The following is a 12,283-nucleotide window of genomic DNA, read 5'->3' on the forward strand; positions in this document are numbered from 1 at the left end:
AATAAAGTTCAATGCTTCCAAGCATGCGTCGACTTGATTCTGAGCATGCCTGGATTTTTAACCGATGGACGTGCCTACAAACGATCGTTTTTTTTCTATTGGTTAGGTAGCCATCGGTTAAATTTAAAACAAGATTGCTTTTTTTTAACCTATGGATAAATAACCGATGGTGCCCACACACGATCGGTTTGCTCCGATGAAACCGGTCCATCAGACCGTTCTCATCGGTTTGACCGATCGTGTGTACGCGGCATAAGAATAGCACCTGTAAAGCGCCTCTCCTGTCACTCCAATGTGAAAGCCTGATGGCTTTCACACTGGAGCGCTGCACTGGCAGGACATCAAAATAAAAGTCCTGCAAGCAGCTTCTTTGAGGCGCTTTTAACCCTTTTTGCTCACGGCTGAAAAGTGCCGCTAAAGCGCCAGTAAAGTGCGGCTAAAAATAGCAGTGCTTTACCGCCGACGCCCTCAATGCCCCAGTGTGAAAGGGCTCTTAGTTTACTTAATTCAGCCAGGGGCTGTCAGTGTCTGCCTGCATCTATGACCAGGGCCAATATTGTTCTTATACTGAAACCGGGCAAAGAACCGCTGCATCCAAGTTCATATATACCAATATCCCTCTCACAGAGTGATAAAAAAAAAGTAAAAAATCTTAGCCAAGGTCCTGGCCTTGAGTCTCAGCAAGGCCATATCCTCCATCATTCATTCGGATCAGTCTGGCTTTATGCCTCAAAAATCTACTGCCATCAATCTCTGTAGACTTTTCTTTATCTCAGTCAGATAATATGGGCAACGGGGCACTGTTGTCATTGGATGCCCACAAGGCCTTCAACAGCACAGAGTGGCAATGGGTGGTCATGGGCAAGTTTGACTTTAGGGACACATAGAAATGTGTCCCTGAAGTCAAACTTGTCTTGGGCCCAGCTGTTGTACAGCACATCGCAGGCAGTTATAAGAGAAGCGGGCCATATCTCCTTACCATTCCATCAATGCAGAGGTACCAGCCAGGGATGCCCATGGTTCACCTTACTTTTCACCTTGGCCGTCGACCCCATGACTGCCCTGATCCGGTCTAATTCCTCTATCTGTGGTTTTAAATATGGGGAGCTTCACAAAAACACTACGCTGCTTTTGGGAGACACTGCTGACTCCCTGAAGACAGCGATGTCGATCACAAAATTTGGTGTATATTCTGGCAGCCAGGGACCTACGCTACATAATGTGATGGTGACTTTGAGCTTTAAATATCTGGGAGTCTATATAACCTCAGAGCCACAAGACTATATTTCACTCAATCTGTCACCTCTGTTGGGTCGCATTCAGGATAGAGTTAAAGTTTGGTCGAGATTGAAAATGCCCCTGGTAGGGAAAGTTAATTTGATAATTATTTTTATGCCACAACTCCTTTATATTTTACATAACGCCCCTATCATAGTTCCCCTTAAAATATTTTGTATTATTAATTCCATCTTTAGATCCTTTTTATGGCTTGACAAACCCCCAAAAGTTAAGCTGGAACAACTACAGAAATCCAAGGAAGTGGGAGGCCTGGTCTTGCCTAATCCATGGCTTCGGAGAAAACAATATAAACAGCGCTTGCGAATAAGTGAATAAGTTCAATTAATAAACCATAATAAACATCATTTACATGAATGACTCTAAAGATAAAGTGCTAAGTGCTCAAAAAAGTGCTTCAAAAAGTGCGTAGGTGCTCCAATATTATTGCTGGTGCTCCACAATTAGGGAGGGTACCGTGTGCCACACTCCTCTGGTGTCACCCCACTCACCAGATGGCAAGGACCTGCAGCTTTGCAGTCTGGGGGTTAGAAAAGCTTGGGTCCAATAGGACAAGGTTGGGAGACACAACGTTTTCTCTGGAGCTTCTTACAGTGGTGACTTCCATAAATGTTCAATGTCAATAGTGAAGTGCTGTATGATATAGGTATATTTGCGCTGGCTAGGCGCTACTTACAAGAAACCAAAACACAAAAGTCATCAGCATGGAGCTCTGGCTGTGCACCGCTGGTCGGCGTGTGTTCCACGAAGGGCGTAAATTATGTCAGTGGTTTTGTGTGATCTGATTTATACCCGAAAATGGGTCCCTGCTCTTGCACAATCCAATAGGAAATAGCTAATTCCCTTAGGTGCCATAGCACCAACTTCCTTAACTGCTTAAGGACCGGGTCACGCATATTAACGTCGTCACAATGCCTCCTGTGGGCAGATCGACGTATATATACGTCCCCTTTAAGGAGCATGATCAGTGTTATGTCACACACAGCCCATCTCCCCTACAGTTAGAAGCACTCCCTAGGACACACTTAACCCCTTCAGCACCCCTACTGGTTAACCCCTTCACTGCCAGTGTCATTTTTACAGTAATCAGTACATTTTTATAGCACCAAAATGGCGCCAAAAAGGTCCCAAAATGGCGTCAAAAGTGTCCGATGTGTCCGCCATAATGTCGCAGTCATGATAAAAATCGCTGATCACCGCCATTACTAATAAAAAAAATATTGATAAAAATGCCATAAAACTATCCCCTATTTTGTAGACGCTATAACTTTTGCGCAAAACCAATCAATAAACGCTTATTGTGATTTATTGCAATGAAGGGCATTGATAGGTGGCACTGGTGGGCACTGAGAATTGGCACTAATAGGTGGCACTGATAGGTGGTACTGATAGCTGGCAGTGATAGGCACTGATAGGTGCCAGTGATGGGCACTGATAGGTGGCAGTGATGGGCCCTGATGGGTGGCAATGATGTGCACTGATGGGTGGCAATGATGGGCACTGATCAGCACTGTTAAGTGAGACTTATAGGCAGCACTGATGAGGCAGTGAAAATAAAAATGCAAATACAGAACATTTTTATGAAAATAAAAAAATATATATAGAAATAAAAGTAAAAATAAAAATAATAATACAAGTGAAAATAAAATGAGAAATAAACTGATAAATGTGATGAGATAAAATTGTCAATAAATTGTTTGAATGAATAACAGTGCACCAGGCAGATATTATCATTTGGACAAGAAACAATTGAGATCCAATTCAATGTTTAGGCCCAACGGACTTATAGTACCAAGCCTATAGATCCATTGGGTCTTGTTCTGTGAGACAGCTTTCTTAAGCTTGGATCCCCTCCAGTGTCCCTCCACCCTATCAATTCCACAAAAAGTCAGACCACTTGGGTCTCTGTTGTGGAACAGTCTAAAGTAGTTAGACAAACTGTGGTGTTTGAATCCTTTTTTTATTCTGTTAACATGCTCCCTCAGCCTGATCCCAGCTTCTTCGTTGTCCTCCCCACTTACTGAAGACCACAGGGGCATGACAGAAGGTATGTAACATGTGTGGTCCCACAGGTAATGAATTTCTTAATTTCATAGAATCTACCTTGAGAATGTGAAAAAAAATCAGTAGTTTTCCTTTGTCTATATTTGGAAGTTCTACAAATTACACATTTGCCACACCTAAAAAAATAAATAAAAATTTAACTAAAAAAGTAAATTGTTTTCTGGGGGATCGATAACATTCCGTGCCAAACTGAAGCCGGAGTGTAGGTGGTTTTGTGTAAATGAACTATGGTTTAACTGGTAAGATGTTTTTTAGCTCTCTATCTGTAAGAAACAGGGGCCAATGAATGCTCTTTTAATATTTGTTCAAACTGTTTGTGTTTCCTAGTGTACCTGTCAGGAAATAAATGCCATAATCTATCTTCTTCTCTTTTTTCTTAAATAAAGATACTCTAACCATATTTCTTACTACTTCTTTTGTTTTCCTTAAATCTCTCCAGTCATAACCCTTTTCATGGAATCTTTCTAAAATTAATTCAGCCTGGATATCATAATCCTCTACTTTATCACAATTCCTTTGCACCCTAATTATCTGACTCTTAGGGATCCCACCTAGACATCTTGCATGGTGGCAACTTCCTAGTGGGATATACAGATTTCAATCAACCTCCTTGAATAAAGTCCGGGTTAACAATTTCCCATTTTCTTTGTATATGACTAGATCAAAGTAGTTGACCGCCTCCTGGCTAAAAGTTTCTGAAAGGGAGATGCCAAAGGAATTGTCCTCCACAGGGGTCAAGTCCTGGGGAAAAAAAGTGTGGGAACTCCCACCCAAGATCCACTCCCCCACCAAAAAAATAAAAAATGATACGCCCATATGCATAATTACTAAACCCCATGTGGTTTTTTTTTGATCCACTGTACCTTAGTAATCCTTTGTTACTGGCCGCTTCCTGTATATGGATTCATCGGGTAGTGTCAATCAAGTAAGAACGCCCAGTCCCGCAGCCCATACCTGGAAGCGGCGGAGAAGATGCATCTCTAAAACGGTAAGTACGGCTTCGATTTTAAAAAAACTACAGAATTCCCCAGGACAAAATGAGCATCAATCTAAGGTTAAAAATTGTCATTTCCGGGTGAACCTCCACTTTAATCCTTTGACATAAGCTTCCATTCCCCTAAGGTTGTGTGCAGGGTAGATAGTAGGGACTGCTATCAAAAAACAAGGATTTGAAAAGGGCTCCAAACTTTTTCAGTAAGACCCTTAAACAATGAATCATCAGCATTTTATGGAGGTCGGATATCGTTGGATATCCCTATCTAATAGATTTTGATCTAAAAAGTGTTAGGAGGGAGTATACATTGGGAGAGGAGTACATTACCTTGTGAGGAATATTTCAGTCTCTATACAGAAAAGAATAAATAAGGAATGTACCAGAAACAGATGAAAAAAAACATGACAGTGGTCTCGTCTATCCAAAATTACAATAAAACATTTTGTCTTAATAATACTTTACCTCTATTTTACAAGATTTCTTTGTGCATTAGTCCTTTTTCCCAAGGGAACGTACGATCTGATAAATAAGAAATACTTTGTTCACAGTCGATACATAGCTGATGTATTATGCCAATTTATTAGTCAATACATAAATGTATCATTCCAACGAGATAGTATAATTGTCATTTTTATGTAGACATGTTTTCTTGGCAGGGTATGACAGACTTAGTGAAATGCAAGAGTGGCATATGCTGTTAGTATTAGCATAGAACATGATCCTTTTTGAACATTCTTAAAGTCAGGCGGTAATAGTATCTCAGATAGTAAAGTAACAAGTGGTGAAATTATGCTGTAGCAGGGACCGTAACATGCAACATTGTATCTTGACCACTTCTCCGGTACTGCCCGGTAACCTCTCATAAAATACAGTATTTGTGATATTTGCACCCTGTGACAGTGCTGTAACCTGACAATGGCTTGATAGGGTAATCAGGCTGAATCTTCTCTACATCTTGGGAGGCAGGAAGAATTGTACTTCTTCTTCCCATGCATGGATGTTCAGGTTTTTCATGGGGCTACTAATGAACACTGAGAAGGACAGAAATTATGTCAATGTATGATGTGAATTATGGTGCCTGCTGTACACCTTCACATATTCCTGGCTGTGAAACAAGCACATGTTTATTTAACCTCCCTAGCAGTATTCCTGAGTGTGGCTCGGGGTGCATTTTCATTTCCAAATGCGGTAACCCCGAGCCACACTCAGGATTGATTGCATTGCTAGATCCAGGCAAATTTACTTACCTTGTCTCCAGGATCCTGTGATGTCCTCTCCGCTGTGTGCGAGCCAAGTTCTCCGCTCGATCTATCACAGTGCCAGGCTCTGTTCCATGCGAGCGTCGCAACGCACGGGCCTGGAGCCCGGCGAGAAATTCAAAAAGTGAAAAACACATACAATACACTGTAATCTTTCAGATTGCATTACTGTATTACATTATTTCACATCCCTTTTGTCCCTAGTGTTTGTCCAGTGCCCTGCCTGCAGTTTTATATTATATATACAGTTCTTTCTGCCTGGAAACTGTAGATTGTCCATAGCAACCAAAAAGTGTCCCTTTACGTCAAAAGCGGTTTTAGACCTGCTAGAAAACAGCGATAATAAATTAGAATCATTTAGTGGTTCGTGGGGAAATTCGTCATCAAACACTGAAAGTAATGACAGCGACAATTCTGCAACTGAGCAAATTTCAGTGTTTTGATTTGATTATATTATTGAATACATGTTACTATTATTTGTTATCATTATTTATAGTTATTTATTATTATTTGTTTTTTTTCACAAATTTTATTATATTATAATTTATGATTTCGTATTTCAAACTTTATCATACCCGGGATGTCTACTAGACTCTTGTTTGGACAGATTTCAATGAGTTATTCCTAAGAATTACAGGCCTACAATATAAAACACCAAATTTCCATGCAAATCAATGTACCGCTTTCAGCATCAAAAATCTCACATAATCATACTGCCAGGGAGGTTAAAGCTTATTTTTTTTTTATTTTTTATAAATTCTGTTTATTTATTTTTGCAAAGTATAAGGTATACAACAGTCAGAGTCGACTTTAAGAAGGGGCAAGTGGGGAAGCTGCCTTGGGCCCTGTCTTTGTTGTGGGGCCCAACATCCTAACAGTCGCTCCCTGGCACATAGTGCAGCTGTAGCTGAAGAGAAAGGAAGCAGTGATCTGAGGTGTCTATACCTATACCTGACAGCGGAGCTGGACGGGTGGAGAGACACACTGAGATGCAGTGGCAGAGAACAGAGGAGTGAGGGAGGATTGCATAGAGGAGATAATGACATTCCTAAAGCAGCAAAGATAAGGAAAGCCATGGTGTGAAAGTTACAATGTGCTTGGCTGAGCTGACGTTTGATTGCTATTAACATTACTAGGAATGCCTGTACATAAACTGTTCGACATGGACGAGCAGACAGCCGGTATGTTTTGTCATTAGCAATCTGAATGAGCTATTTTGCTCTGCTGAGTTGAACTTTCACTTCTTTAGCTGCTAAAGTCACTTATCTCTGCCTCTCTGCTCGCTATGCTCATTGACAGTACTGTTTTGAATGTAATCCTGGTCGGCTTCATTAACCCCATCTTTTCTGCCACATGTTAAATTTTGCTGCAATGCAAGACAACACTTCTAGCGAAGAGGCACCTCTAAGTGTAGATGTTTAAAACAATTTTAATGAACAGGTAAGTACAGGCAACTCACATTTGGTGAAGTTCAAATAGGCATTGTACAAAATCCATAGGGAGAAGTCATCAGGTCAGTCCATCTGCTCCTTTTCCTGCTGGGGCGCTGTGCTGTGTGAAGACAATATTCACCGCTGTAAGGTGTTGATAGCCAGCGGCGGTGGGAGAGCTTCAGAGCAAGGCTGGAGATGTAAGGATCGCAGCAGTCGAGGGGCAGTGACGTCACTGGCGTGCAACGCGTTTCTGAGTGGGCGTACTGCGAGTGTTGCGGCAGTCGGGCTCCTTTGTCAAGCTGATTATGTGGGGAATGGAGCTGAGTTGTATAGGAGGAAGGGGCGGCAACGGGGAGCTGCAGTTTCTAGTTTTGTTTTTGCATGTTGTTTCCTGCTTCTGTGATGTACAGAGCCACAGCACCAATACAGGGCAGTGATGGTTTGGAAAACGAAACTGATTGGTGCTGTGGGGTTTTAGACACACAGTAATCACACCTCCTTGATTAGTGACCACAGAGAGAAAGCTCCCAGTACTGTGGTCATCAGGAAACAGACAACCAGGAAGTGTGGAGATCAGAGAAGAATTACAGCAACTTGAGATCAAAAATGAACAATGAGGACATGAAAACAGCACTGCATTAAGGTAAAGGAAGCTATTAACCCCCCTGGCGGTATTCCCGAGTCTGACTCTGGGTTACATTTCTGTGCTGCGATCGGTAACCCCGAGTCAGACTCGGGCTTGCCTCGCTGAATCCACAGGCAATGTTTACTTACCTTGTCCTTGGATCCAGCGATGCCACAGCCCTGTGTGAGTGAGCGGGTGCTCGCTCGATTCACACAGTGCCTCTGTGTGCCGCCGATCTCCGCTCCCTGCGACGTTACGACGCACGGGGGTGGAGAACGGCGCCAAATTCAAAAAGGTAAACAAACACATTACATACAGTATACTGTAATCTTATAGATTACAGTACTGTATGTAAAAATTACACACCCCCCTTGTCCCTAGTGGTCTGCCCAGTGCCCTACATGTTCTTTTATATAATAAAAACAGTTCTTTCTGCCTGCAAACTGTAGATTGTCCATAGCAACCAAAAGTGTCGCTTTATGTCAAAAATGATTTTAGAGCCGCTAGAAAACAGCGATAATAAATTATAATCACTTGCAGAATTGTGCGATAGCGATTTGTGGGGAAATTCATCATAAAAAAATAAAAGTAATGACAGCGACAATTCTGCAACTGAGCAAATTTCAGTGATTTTGAGTTGATTACATTATTGAATAATTTTTATTATAATTATATTATTATTTGTTATAATTATTCATTATATTATAATTTTTTTTTTTTTTAAATTCATACCCCGGATGCCTACAAGACTCTTGTTTGGTCAGATTTAAGTGAGTTATTCCTAAAAATTACAGGCCTACAGTATAAAACGCCAAATTTCCTTGAAAATAATGGTACCGCTTTCAGCACCTACAATCTGAAATAATCATACCACCAGGGAGGTTAAGATTAAAAAAAAAAAAAATCCTTTACAAACCCTTTCAGCTTTGACAAAAAAAAAAACAGAGCTGCACCAGATTTTGCACTCTCACATTTTAGTAAATTAACCCCTATGAATGAATTTAAATTGTGTAAGCCTGTCCACAGTACTGATTACATCATGGAACCAGGTATCAGTAACCTCATTCCAGCCATTCTCCATGAGATCTGGTATATACCATAGTCATTACTAGTAGAAGGTGTCAAATGGATCAGAATCCTTGGCTTGTAAACATTTATAAAAGGTGGTGGTCAGTTTGGTGTGGCCAGAGCCATACATTATTAGATGTTCCAGTGGGGATGTTGACAATTCTACAGTTAGGGAACTGAACTAAGCTCCAATTCCATCTCACAGTAGAAGATATTTGAAGAACAATTTGTTGTCAGCGTGATATTTCGCCTTGTCAAAAAGTTGAGCTATATAAAAAATACCTCTATTTAGCCACTAAGTAGAATCATTATAAATAATGAATGCTCTCTGCTGTAGGCCAAGAAAACAATGACCACTGCAGAGCATTTCTTACAGTGTGAGACAGTAGTGTGATGAATATCATCCTTGAGACCAAGGGGAATGTCCCAGGTAGCTGACCCAAGATTGCTAGAAGGGTTGGGGGAGGTCAAGTGCAACCAATCGAAAATATAGGTAAGCTGAGAAGATATAAAGTACACAAATACTGTAAATTGGGGTACGTCAACCCACCCTTGGTAGAATTTGCCTGTAAGTCCAGATATTTATAGCATGAATTTTCCATTACCCACATTGTCATTCAAAAGTATAAAATTACTTTGGCATGGGCAAGGTTGCGTTAAGTATTTTTCTTTTCAGTTTCTGAGCCATTAGAACCCCTGTGACTTTTCTCCAAGTTTTAGGCAAATGGTTGTTTTGAAGCATTGCTCTTATTGTGTGAGGAAAAGCACAAGGATCCCTATGAAATCCTTGGACCCTAGCTTTTATATGTATTGGCGAGAACATAGTGATGTCAAGAAATCGATAGATCTCTTACCAATAATGTTGTGCAGAGGAGATTTTTGGTTAGAGCTTGTGTGTAGTGTTAGAATTATTCTTATCTAAAAAGGAAACCCATGTGACTGTTAATGAACCTTTCCAGTATTTGTAACTGCACATAATCCTATGGGAGTTCATCCATACACTACTTACCCATTGTGACAGATGCTCATATTGGTTGCATTGGTGTCGAGTTGGCACAAAAACCAAAGCAGCTATCTACAACATTGTACTTAGTCTAGTCTTGTTGATTTAAACTTGGCCCAATCATAGTGATCTATTGCCAGTGCAATTAAAAGTATTCTCAGAGATGTTTATGAGGATGATTGAGGACAACTTTACCTCGACAATTATTTTGTTTTATTTTGACACCTGTAAAACCAGACAGACGATATACCAATTTGATATTTCCTAGATGATTACTGCCACGCCATATCTGTAAAGGGAATGTAAAGCAGGAGCAGCAGACCCTTTTGGAAGCAAAAATGGACATTATTTAATTGCTCCTGTATCAATGTATATATTCAGTAATTAAAAAAAAAATCATAATTTCACTAATTGACTGATTAAAGTGTAGCATTTACATTTAGGTTTGGATAAAGTAGTGATGGAATAAAATGTCTATGGGGACCAGTGGAGAAATATCTCTTCTCTCAGTGACACTCATCATCAGTAGAAAAAGATAAGGAAAATCCAAACAGTGTCATACATAACATGACAGATAAAAAAAGAAAGAAAAAAAAGAAAAGAAAAACATTTTGGATAAAGTTGAACTCCAATTGATTGAAATCCCATCTCCTGTGAAAATGCCACTACATTAACGTAATGAAATATACCAAGCTCTAGAATAGTTCAAAAATATGAGAGTAACCTTCGTAGCAATTTAACTGGCAAAGAAATGCTTTCAAACATTAAATGCGGAAATGTTACAGCCCTCTCTGGAGTAAAGTGTTCTACAAAGAAAGAGTCATTCATTCATGCTTCTGACATTGTCCAGAGCTACAAAATGTTTCCATAGCAGCCCAGCTTTAGGATATTAAAGAGGGAGGAGATGTCAACCACAACATTAGTAAGTCCAGGGTTCACCAGCTGGTAATGGTTGCTTCTCTGTTTGGCTGTAGCAGAACAGCAAATATTTTATTCAAGAGCTCGGAGAATACTGGAAAACAGGAAATGCACATTTCCCATGGGTTTGGGGTGGTAATACGACTAGAGCTCACTTACTAGCTTTGGCATCTGTGATAACTATGCCAAACGTGTGCTTGTGTTTTAAAAGCACACTGGAATGTCATTATTTGCTTCTGAGTACCATTTCTTTTAAAGATGCTTAAAAGAAGCTCCTTCGGAAAGAGGAATATTAGCTGTCATTGCTTAATTCATTCTAACTAAATTTGCCTATTGTCTGGCTGTCTTTTTATGTTTTGGCTTCAAAAATTTCTGAATCCCTGACTAATGCTGCGTACACAGGATCGGAATTTTCGACAAGAGCTGGTTCTCAAATTTTCAGACAGGCAAAGTTCTTGTCGGAAATTCCGATCGTCTGTATGCAATTTCGACGCACAAAAAAACACGCATGCCTGGAATCAAGTCGACGCATGTTTGGAATCAATGAACTTCATTTTTCTCCCCTCGTCTTAGTGTTTTACGTCACCGTGTTCTTGATGATCGGAATGTTGTGTGGCCGTGTGTATGCAACACAAGCCTAAGCCAAAATTCCACGGTTTTCTTGTCTGAATTTCCGATCGTGTGTACGCTGCAATAAACATTATTAAAGTCAAAACGTAAAGTGATATTAAAAGGCAAGTTTTGTTTTTATTAATAACAAACTAGCTATACTTACCTTCTCTGTGCAGTGGCTTTGCATGGAGGAGCCCCAATCATCTTCTTCTCAGGTCCTCCGCTGGTGCCCCTGGCTCCACCCTCCTGCCAAGTATCCCCACAGCTTGCTATGGGGGCACCCGAGCAGGTTCACTCCCTAAAAGATATTGCAACTTTTGCATAGTTATGTTGACCCAGCTTGGACCGGTTTAGGTATGTATGTGTCAAACTATGGGATCTCGGTGGAAGCTGGAAATAACTGTAGTAGGCACCACTACTACAGTGATCTCTACCTGCTCCCAGGTCCTGTGCCAAGCGGCCGCCGTGCTGCATTGTAAAAACAGGAGGTCATTCACTCAACACAGGTGCCATTTGGATGACACTTTGCATTTCCTCAATAAATGCAGTGTTTTCTGGACAAGGCAGTGACATCAGGAACTCAACCTTGTCCAATCAGAAAAAAATTGCATTTATTGAGTAAATGCAAAGCACTCTCTGAACTTCACCCATACCAAGAAAGCAACCTCCTGTTTTCAGTAACTAGCTTGGTAACCACTCAGCACAGGACCCAGAAGCCAATGGAGGTCACTGGAGTAGTGGTGTCTTCTACAGTGATTTCCAGCTTCTATAGAAATCCACAGGCAAGCTGGGTCAGCGTAACTGTGCAAAATTTCCCTACCTGGAATTCATCATTAATGTGATACTAAAGTATTTTTTGGTTTAAAATAACAAACATGTTCTACTTACCTGCTCTGTGCAGTTGTTTTTCACAAAGCAGCCCAGATCCTCCGCTTCTTTGTTCCCCCAGAAGTTCTCCTGGCCCCTCCCTCCTATTGAGCACCCCCACAGCAAGCAGCTTGCTATGGGGGC

Source organism: Rana temporaria, chromosome 2 (assembly GCF_905171775.1).
Source record: "Rana temporaria chromosome 2, aRanTem1.1, whole genome shotgun sequence".
NCBI lineage: Eukaryota > Metazoa > Chordata > Amphibia > Anura > Ranidae > Rana > Rana temporaria.